General features: G+C 35.8%; 1 protein-coding gene across 3 annotated transcripts in view; it reads left to right on the top strand.

Moving 5' to 3' along the window:
* TCF12 (transcription factor 12) overlaps positions 1-9,969 on the top strand; it is a 349,904-nt gene that overhangs the window by 74,085 nt on the left and 265,850 nt on the right. The window lies entirely within an intron of this gene.

Here is a 9,969-nt window from a genome sequence, read left to right as displayed (position 1 = left end):
AAGAGAGGATGGGGATCAGCCAGGCACAAATGAGCTCATGAGAGAGGAATGGGGACCAGCCAGGCACAAATAAGCTCGAGAGAGAGGAATGGGGACCAGCTAGGCTGTGGCCCGCCAGAGGGACAAGCCGCCTACCTCGCGGTCCCGGGCGCCAGCGGCTGGGGCTGCGGCCCGAGAGAGGGACAAGCCGCCCACCCCACGGTCCCGGGCACCAGCAGCTGTGTCTGCACTTGTGGCCTGGAAGAGGGACAAGCCGCCTGTCCCCTGGTCCCGGGTGCCAGCGCCTGCACCTGTGGGCCGGGAGAGGGACAAGCCGCCCACCCCGCAGTCCTGGGCATCTGCAGCTGTGGCTGGGCGAAGCCGCCCACCCATGGTCCCCTGCGGCTGCAGCCGGCCCGGGAGAAGCCGTCCTGGGTCCTGGGTGCCTGCGGCTGGCCAGAGAGAGGGAAACCTGGGTCCAGCCGGAGGAGGGAATCCTGGGTCCTGGTTGTGGGGCGAGGCAGAAGAGGTTAGGGGTGATCAGGCCAGCAGGGGAGCATTTAGGGGTGATCAGGCTGGTAGGGGAGCAGTTAGGGGCAATCAGGTAGGCAGGCAGAGGTGGTTAGGGGCGATCAGACTGGTAGGCAGAGGGGTTAGGGACTATCAGGCAGGCAGGCAGGCGAGTGGTTAGGAGCCAGCAGTCCCAGATTGCGATAGGCAGTCGGACATCCCCTGAGGGGTCCTGGATTGGAGAGGGTGCAGGCCAGCCTGAAGGACCCTCCCCTCTCCCTGTGCATGAATTTCGTGTACCGGGCCTCTAGTATAATCATAAAAGCTCTTTAGTCAAAACATGATCAGCTTTTCTTAGTATCATGGCTGTCTTTCTATGAGTTAGTTACTATGTGAATAGCATTTTTTTTGTGAATGGAAGGAGAACTCATATGACTATTTTCTTATTTTAGATGAATAATATATTCTGATAATTATATTTGAGGCATCCATGTGTTAATGAGAATTAATGGAGAACAGAATTTTGTATATGGTTTCATTTCAGATAGATTAAGCACACACACTCTATTTCGTCCACTAAATGCATGTATAAAACCTGGACAAAATGAATGGGACAGCTACTTGAGGACCCAAAAGAATAATTAATAATAGGTGGATTAGAAAAAATACTAGAGTCCAAAGTATCATCACATTGACTGTGAGATTACCATTTTTTTTTCCTTCCAGGATCCCTGAACCTGAACTAACAGTCTGATGGCTACAAGTGAGCACTTGGTTATGGACAAATAGAGCTCTAAAAGAAGCCCGCTAGTTCTGGCTTAAGGAGTGGGAAAGATAACTCCTAACATAGTGTGAATGTGGAAATTCTTTTGGTTTTCTTTTCTATGTTCTCTCATGCCATAGTCCCAAGTAATTCTTTGGTAATGGCAGCAGGGACTGCAGCAGTAGCCTGTAGCCAAAATTGGGGATGGGAACTTTCCTTTCCAACTGACAAACTCCCATTTCTCCCCCATCCCCTGTCCTTTCCTTGTGTGAACCCAGAGCAGGTATAATAGTAGAGGCTTGTGATCAAGCAGATAACCTAAAGCCCCAGCATTCTGACTGAAGAAAGGAAAAGGGATCCTATAGGGAATTGAAAATACTGAGGTCTATAGCAGGAGAGATTTGGTAAAACAGTACTTTAAAGTTGGTTATGAATTCATGGGCTTGCCTCTGAGCTATACATATATCGAAATAACAAATTATTACCCAAGTCCTAGACTGATTATTGGATGATGTAAGGTGGGACAGAGTGAGATAAAATCGCAGAGGCTTTGAAAATTGAACTGGTAATGGAACTGTGCCCACAGAAGCTATGTTGATACCTGTGACCCTAACCCAGCGGTTCTCAACCTGTGGGTCGCAACCCCTTTGGCGGTCGAACGACCCTTTCACAGGGGTCGCCTAAAACCATCCTGCATATCAGATATTTACATTATGATTCATAACAGTAGCAACATTACAGTTATGAAGTAGCAACAAAAATAATTTTATGGTTGGGTCACAACATGAGGAACTGTATTTAAAGGGCCAGAAGGTTGAGAACCACTGCCCTAACCTAACCTAACCTAACCATGTTGATCACCTATTAAAGCCAAAAAATAATATAACATCATCCACAGGATTTAAACAAGAGCCAGAGTTTCATATATAATATTTAAAATGTCTAGATTATAATTAAAAAGTATTCAGCATATGAAGAACCAGGAAAATTTGAATTCACATGAAAAGAGACAATCAAACATACCATATCATCATGATACAGATGTTGGGATATTATAGAAACTTTATAATAGTTGCAGTATAGATGTTCCAGCAAGTAGTTGTGAATTCTTGTGAAATAGATGGAAAAGTAGAAAGTCTCAGCAGAAAAAGAGAAGATAGAAAGGTATGGTATTATTAGAACTGAAAAATACAATGAGTGGGGAAAAAAACACTCTGGATAACTCAGTAACAAAGAGGAGACAAATTTTTAAAAATTGTATAGAGCCTCAGGAACTATGGGAAAATAACAAAACGTTGGACGTTTAGAGATATTTTGGAAAAGACTGTGGTGCTAAAAACTGTTTGAAGAAATAATGGCTCAAAACATCACAAATTTAGTGAAAGATGTATACATACAGATTCAGAGAACCTGAAACAGGGTAAACCAAAAGAAATTCATACCCAGGCATGTCATAATAAATTGGAAAAATAAAAACAAAAGAATATTGAAAAGACCCGGAGAAATATGACATTACCTATACAGGAACAATGACTTGAACGATAGAGAATTTCTCATCAGAAACCATTGAAGTGGGAAGAAAAGGCAAAACATTCTTAAAGTGCTGAAAGAAAAGAATTGTATATAACCAGGAAAAATATTTTTTAGTGATGAGAGTAATATAAGGACATATTCAGATAAAGGAAAGCTAAGAGTATTCATTGCCAAAAGATCTAAGCATTTGCTTAAGAATGTTCTTAAGACAGAAGGAGAAATGATACCAGAAGGAAACTTGGATATCAGGAATGGAAAGAAGATTAACAGAGATGGTAAATATTTGCATAAATATCATAGACTATTGAGTTCTTCAAAATATATTTGACAGTTGAAAACAAAAATCATAACATTGTCTGATGTGGTTTTCAGTGGATGAGGTACAATATATGACATCTATGGTCCACTTGAAGTAATAAAACACTAATGCTAACTAGACCGAAAAGTTAAGTATGAATGTAATATTCCCTAGAATCACTACTTATAAAATAAAGAAATAAAGAGATAAGTTAGAATCACAATGATATGTCAGATAATTAAAGTGGACCATTAAAAAATAATCCCAAAGAAGGCAGAAAAGGGAAAACAAATGGAAGAAGCAGAAAACGAATAAAATGATAGATGTAAATTCTTACCCACCAATATTTACATTAAACTTTTAAATGCTGTAAACATGTCAATTAAAAGAGATTGTCAGAGTGCATAAGTAAATGACCCCATTGTATACTGTCTGTTAGAAATTTAATAACATAGGTTAAAAGTGAAGGGATGGGATAAGATATTGTACAACACCAATAAAAAGAAAACTGTAGTGGCTATATTAATAGCAAACAAAGTAGACTCCATTGCAAAGATAATTATCTAGAGGACCATTACATATTGCTAAAAAGATTCTAAATGTGTGCATACCTAATAACAGAAATTAAAAATACATGAAGCAAAATTTGACAGAACTCCAATAGTCCTTTTTCAGTAACAGATAGAACTCTACCAGACAGAAATCACCAAGGGTACAGAGTGCCTGAATACTATCTACCATTTAGATTTAATTTATGTTTATAGAATACTTTACTCAGCAACAACAGAATATACATTCTTTTCAAGTACATGTTACCCAAATATAACATATCTTAGTCATTATATAAATCTTAAGTTAAAAAAATTGAACTCAGCCCTGACCAGTTTGGCTCAGTGGATAGAGCGTCGGCCTGCAGACTCAATGGTCCCAGGTTCGATTCCGGTCAAGGGCATGTACCTTGGTTGTGGGCACATCCCCAGTAGGAGGTGTGCAGGAGGCAGCTGATCGATGTTTCTCTCTCATTGATGTTTCTAACTCTCTATTCCTCTCCCTTCCTCTCTGTGGAAAATCAATTAAAAAAAATACATACACACACACACACACATACACACACACACACACATATATATATATATAAAAATTGAACTCAAAGCATGTTCTCAGAATATAATAAAAATGAAGTAGAAATCAATAACAGAGAGGATAAAAGGATAATCCAAGCTTTTTGGAAATTAAATAGCAGACTTCTAAATAATCTATTGGGTAAAAGAAGAAGCCTCAGGGAAAATTAAAATATATTTTGAACTAAACAAAATGAAATTATAACATCAAAATTTATGCAGCCCAGGCAGTGTTTATAAGAAAACTGATTGCATTAATTACGTTAGGAAAAAAGATTCCAAATCAGTAATCTATGTTTCCATCTCAAAAGTTTTTAGTTCAAAAAAATTTTTAAATTACTCTTTAGATTTCTTCTTGGACACATAAAATTTCAACAGGAGAGTTAAGAGCACACACCATTACCTTGTGCAAAAGAAAACAAAATAAGTTCCAGATAATATGAGAAATCAATTTTAAAAAAGCAAAAAAAAAAATAGTGAAAATCAATAAAATGAAAAGTTTTTTTGCATAGATAAATAAAATTAATGTCTAGCTAAATTGACAAGAAAGAAAAGAGAAGCCATTAGAACCAGTATCAGTAGTGGAAGAGAGGATATCACAACAGACCCCTCTTCCCCCCAAGAATCGAAAGAACAATAGGAATAATAAAAAACAACTTGATGTGCACAAATTTGACAAATTAGTTAAAATGGACCAATTCATTGAAATGGATTAATTCTTTAGCCGACTACCTAAGAAGGAAAAGATTAAACTCACCCAAGAAGGAAAAGATTATGGTGTTAAGTCTTATAACTATTAATGAAATTGAATTCATAGTTAAAAACTTAACAAAAAAGAAATATCTACACACAGATGATTTACTGGTGAATTCTACCAAATACTTAAAGAAGGTATAACATTATGTCTCTACCATTTCTTCTAAACAAAGAAGAGGAGGGAAGTATCCAACCCTCTTTATGAAGTCAGAATTAAATTGATATCAAAACTAGACAAAGACAGAAGAAAAAATGAAAGGAAGAAAGAAATCTATGAACTAGTATATCTCATGAACATAGTTGCAAAAATCCTCAACAAAATATTAGCAAATTGAATCCCACTATCCATAAAAAGAATAATATACCATGGTTAACAAACCTACAAAAAAATCAGCTAACATCATACTTTATGTTTTGTGACTGAATGCTTTTCCCCATGAATGAGAACAAGGTAATGGTGTATGCTCTTACCTCTCCTATTAAAATTTTACATGTGTCTAAGAAGAAATCTCAAGAGTAATTAAAAATTTTTTTTGAACTAAATGAAAAGGAAAACACAGTTTTAAATTTTGTGGGATGCAGCAAAAACAGTGCTTAGAGAGATTTATATAATTGAATTCATATATTAAAAGAAATACTTAAATCAGTAATATAAGACCGTAGGGAACTAGAAAAAGAAGAGCAAATTAATCAAAAGAAAAAATTAAAGCAGAAATCTATGAAATTGAAAACAAAAAATCATTGAAACCAAAAGCTGTTGCATTGAGTAAATAAGGGATGATTTACCTTATTTTCAGCTCTACTTTTCAGAGTCTAGTTTTGTTTTTGTTGTCTATATCTCTTTATTAATGATTTCTAGTTCTGCACATTTAGCCTCATTATTCTCTCCACTGAAGTATCATATCTGTAATATTTACCATGACCAGACTCAGCTTCTATTTCTTCATTTTAGTTTTTCACCATTAAAATTCTGCCTTAGTGCTTTATTTTTGTAGGTGTACATTTAATATGTCTCTATAGCCTTATTTTTTCTACTCATAAATTTTACCTTTTCTGTAATTCTTTTAATGCTTTTATTTATGCTACAGTGACCAGGAATCACACAATTGTAATGGTTTTTGGGTTTTATGATTTTGACTATAAACCTGCAATATTTCAGTAAGCATTTCACAAAAAAGGTCATTCTCCTACATAACTATCACCATTATCATCACAAAAAAAATTAAGCAGGAGTTTCCCTAACACTATTTTCTATTTACAGTTTCCTGAATTGTTCCAAAAATGTTTTCCATGGATTAAAAAATATATATTATTTGTAGTTGATTTTTTTTTCTAATTTTCAGTTTCTTTTTATTTAAAAATTTCCCTTACAACCTTTTTCTTTCCAGTAAAATATCTCACATTCTGGATTTTTCTGATTTTCCTTGAAGTGTCATTTAATGTATTACACCATCTCCCACTTTTTCTGAAACATTAAACTTTCTGTCTGTAAAACTTTATAATTGATGCTATATGTATAATATTAAGAGGCACATAATATTGAATGACTTGTTCTTAATTTAACCTGCTTCCATGGTTTGTTCTGGGGCTTTTCTTTCTCAAGAGTTCAAGGGATTACCTATGTGTCCTTATCCCCCCCCCCCCCCCGTACCGCCCCCTCCCCCCCCCCGTTATACCTTAATATAGAAATTAAAAGAAAAAAAAGCTTCCAAATATATATATTTTTAAAAAAAAGAGTTCAAGGGAAAATATAGAAGAGAAGGATTTCCGCTGTCCCTGGAAAGTCATAGGAGTAAAAGAGTAGGTAAAGGTATGAAAGATATTATAACCACCCTATCATTAACTGTCTGGATTGAAGAAAAACATGAAACCATTTCTAGAAAGAGAAGGACCAGTGAGCCTTGAACTTGGAATACGGGTATTTTGAGGTTGAGGAGCATATCTCTTTCCCCAGTCCTTTTGTACAGAGTTTTCTTTGTCTACATTAAGAAGTTATACCTAGAGCACGACGTGACTTACACAATTGATACAAGAGAGAAAATATGGGAGCTGGCTCTATAGGCAAATACATGGTGATGAAAGTGTTGTGTATATGAATGGTGCGGGAAATGTTCTACATTCCCCATGAGAAAACAGACACTTCTACTTTACACTCTCCTGAAAACAGCACAAAGGGGAATATGCCTTCAAAGAAATAACATTCTTTTTTTCTTCCTTAAGTGAGCACCCTTAAAATCATATTCAGTCACAATTAATGTTTAACTTATTTAACATGTCAAGTCTGTTGGAACAGAAATAGAATGCACTTACCACATATTTTGTATTCATAAATCTGAAATTTCTGAGTAGACATCCATCCATGTTGATTGCCTACAGTTAGTTGACCCCGTCATGCATATTTTGGACACAGCACAGAATACTCTGATTAGCAAAAGACAGTTTCCAGTCAAGCACGTCATTTTTAAAGTCCTACACAGATATATCCCAATCAGAAAAGAAAACTAATTGACTTAAGAGAAGTTCCTAAGAGGTTTGTTTTTTTTTTGGACTGACAAGGTGTCAATCTAAAGGGAAACTCAGTTTCCATTCAGTGTCTCTATAAAAACTTCAACTTTAACCAGGTAAAATAAAGCAGGCATAGTCTGTGGATCCTCTTATACTGTACTGCTTATGCATAATACTTAGCAGTTTGTGGATAATGATTGATTCAAATTAATCCTTTATTATGTTCACACCTGAAAAACCAACAGGTAACATGAACACTGCATCTGAGAAAAGAGGCTCAATTGTAGATTGTGAATTAGATTTATGGTGACCTTGAGAGATCACCATTTAAAAATAGTATACTTCTTTGCCCTGGCCGGTATGGCTCAGTTGGTTGAATGTTGTACCATGCATCGAGGGATTGCCAGTTCTTTTCCAGTCAGGGCACATGTCCAGGTTGCGGGTTCTATCCTCGGGGTTCATGCCGGAGGCAACTGATCAATGTTTCTTTTTCACATGGTTGTTCCCCTCTCTCCCTCTACTGTCCTCTCTCTGTGAAAATCAATTAAAAACAAATAAAAATAAAAATAGTATACTACTTCTAGAGTATACCACTACTTATACAAGAAGAACCTATTTTCTAAGGTCATTTTATATGAGAAATTTAACCAACCTTTAAGCTTTTCACTAAATCCCCACTTTCCATGGATTGAAGTAACTTGATTGTGTGCTGTAGGGCAGTGGATAACTACAGTCAATTCTTATTCTAGGTAGTTATGTTCTATTCTATAAAGTCATTAAGTTCCCTTGCTCTGCTATGAACTGTCAATATTGAACAAGACTGTTTATATTTCTGGACCTAAGTTTCTTCCTTTGTAAAATGAGGAGGTGGTGTTCCATCATCTCTAATGTGTTTTCCAGTTCTAGAATTTTGTGGTTTCTATGTGTAATAACTAACATAAAAACAAGTCTGAGGTGCTGACAGATTGATATATATCTTCTGAATTATCAGGGAAAGTGATATAACTAAAATAATAGTCCTCTAAACAATATTTTTGAATATATTGTAATTTTTAAAAATATGTTATTTATGGTATGTATGGTAACTCACATTATTTTTACCAAACAACTTCTTTTCAAATAATCTTGATTAATGAAAGTTTAATTTTAAGTTTTCTTAAATCCCTTGGGCATCAGTTTTGTATTTAAGTCCTTGTTATATAAGTGCTCATAATCCTAGGTCTCCATGGATGAAGGTTGGATAAGGAAGCAAATGTTTTCTTGACCAAGAGTATTTACCTACGAAATCATCTCCATTCAAACATATCCCTCAGCTAGACTGTCTAGCCATGGCTGTTGAGCCAAAACCTTGTTTGCTCTCTAGTGAGAGAATATAGACTGAGCATAAAGAAAAATTGTAGATAATGCAAAAGTGCTTTATGTCATGAAGTTCATGAAAGGGCCATTGGAGAACAGTTTCAGTCATATGTAAAGCTATATGTGGGTGAGGTTGTGACAGAGATAGATTAGTTAACAATTGTAGAAGAGAAATTTACCAAGAGAATGATTCAGTGACTTGGTGCTTTAGGAAAAAGTGATTTGGATATCATAGAATTAAGAGGAACCTTGGTTGAAAAATTACTTTTGTTTAGATAATGTTCTGAAAGTCAGCTAGGAAGTGAAGGATGCTCTTATACAGTATCATTGAAAATTATGACCTCTCTCCAATTTTGTTCATTCTCCTCAGAATTAGCACATGGCCATACTAATGACCTAAATTTTGTGATATAGAATGACATAAGGTCTTTTTAAAATAATTTTATTTTGAAATTAAAGTCCTAAGCAAATCTTTTTTCACTAGTTATTATGAAAATTTGGTCCTGTTTTTACTTGGATTCATTTGGTGGATTTTTTTTTAAATCCAGTACCAATTATCCCTGTTTAGTAAGAATTCTGTAGATTCATAGCCAAAGATGAGGATGATGGGTTTCTGGTATGCAACATTAGTTTTGATATCAACGTTACAAAGAATTAATTGAATATTTCCTTTGTTGGGTGTTATAAGTGCATTAAATTGATTTCTTTGCTGAGGGATAAGAGAGAGAGAGAGAGAGAGAGAGAGAGAGAGAGAGAGAGAAAGAGAGAGAGAAAGAAAGAAACAGAGAAACATAAATCAGGGTTATAGACAATCAAAGATCAATCAAGCTCTTGTAGGACATCTCTAAATTTCTCAACTCAGATTTGTTCTGTGCTACATGAAGTTCAAGGTCCCAAGGAGATGTCATTTTCATCCGTGCCTGGCTCATATACAGCAGATTCTCGAATAATGTCATTGCCTTATAATGTTTTTGAGATGCCATAGGAACTTAACTCTTGTTTATATCAATTAGCCTTTGGTAAACTTGGTTTTTTTATTCGTCATTTTGTTGTAGTTCCAAGAACCTATTGATAACATTAAGTGAGGACTTACTATATTTGACATAGAGGTAGTAGCAAGTTCTAAATCTTTACTTTGTATATCTGAT

The sequence above is a fragment of the Myotis lucifugus genome, unplaced genomic scaffold (genome assembly GCF_000147115.1).
Source record: "Myotis lucifugus unplaced genomic scaffold, Myoluc2.0 scaffold_23, whole genome shotgun sequence".
Taxonomy (NCBI): Eukaryota; Metazoa; Chordata; class Mammalia; order Chiroptera; family Vespertilionidae; genus Myotis; species Myotis lucifugus.
Note: the sequence above shows the minus strand (reverse complement) of the source record. Positions and strands in the feature narration are given on the sequence as shown.